A 1,341-nucleotide genomic window follows, 5' to 3' on the forward strand; every position below is an offset into this window, starting at 1 on the left:
CCCCTTCCTGGGAGGAGAGCCGAAGCCCGAGCGAGCCGAGGCAGGAAAAGGCAGCCGTGGACTGCCCGGCTCGCAGATCATTTTTATTATCGAGATCATTATTAAAAGAGGGCGGGGAGCCCAGGATGCGGGGGAGGGGGCTAGAGACGCAGCTATTTTTATTAAACAGATTATTCCTGAAATAATAATACGCGCAAGATGGCTGAAGGTGGCTGTGATGAGAGTGTTGGGGGGTTTTTTCTTCCTTTTTTTTTTTTTTTTGATCTGAGGATAAAGCTCTGAGGCGCCAGCCGCTGCGGAGACCTTGCCCGGAGTGCCCTCCCCAGATGAGAAGCAGCGGGCGGACAAACGGACCTACCGACGGAGCAACTGGCGCGGGCCCGCCCCGGACGCGTCGCCTGGGCAGCAGCCGGGGGCCGCGGGCGCTCGTCTTTCTGCCGACTTCTTCCAATTCTAATCTTTTTTTATATTTTGGAAAGAACCGGGGTGGGTGGAGCAGAGGTGGAGAGAAATCGGGACTTGGCATTTTCTCCCTTCTCTCTCTCCTAATTTGAGGGAGGCTGCCAGCCCTCCCCTTAAAAAAAATCCCACCACAAAAAAAAAAAAAAACACAGAGAGAGAAAGAACGCTGCAGGACCCTCCAGCGAGCGCGCTCGAACCCCCGGCCGCCACCGCGGCGGCCGCCGGGAGCCCAAGATGGCTGGGCGCTGAGGGAGGCAGTCCGACTCGACTGGCTTGGCCCGGCCCCGCCGCCGCGGGCTGGCTCCGACCGCAGCCCCGAAGGCCGGAGGAGAAGCCGAGAAGAAAAGAAAGGGGGGGGGGGAGGGGGGCCGGGGTGGCGAAGGGGGAGGGCCGGGGGGAGGGGAGGGCCGGGAGCCGAGCCTCCTGTTCATTAGCAGTTGAGAAAAATTCCTTTCTAGTTTGATCAATCCTTGTTTTCCTCGGCAGAGCCGGGGCGCCCGCCCAGCGCGGAGACGGAGAGCGGGGTCTCTCGCGGCGGGGGCGCCCGGCGCCGGGCCTCGGGGGAGCGCAGAAGTAGCGACGAGGGGGTCAGGCCGGAGCACCGACGGGGCTTCTCCCTCCCTTTCTGGTTGGTTTTTTTTTTTTTCCACTTCTCTCCCTCCCCCTTCCGTTTCTATTTGTGAAGGGAGGAGGAAGGCAGAGGCGGGCTGGTGTCTCTGGCCGGGGACTGGAATTTCATCTGAATGACTGCCCCTGCGCTCACGCAGTGCCCCGGAGTCGGCCCGCCTGCGCCCCGCAGCCCGCACCCGCAGACGGCCGGCCAGCCGGGGGGCGCCCGCGCTGCGGCCGGGGGACCGGCTTTTTTTTCCCTCCCCCTCC

This window comes from Lipotes vexillifer, unplaced genomic scaffold, assembly GCF_000442215.2.
Source record: "Lipotes vexillifer unplaced genomic scaffold, Lipotes_vexillifer_v1.1 scaffold916, whole genome shotgun sequence".
Classification (NCBI taxonomy): Eukaryota; Metazoa; Chordata; class Mammalia; order Artiodactyla; family Lipotidae; genus Lipotes; species Lipotes vexillifer.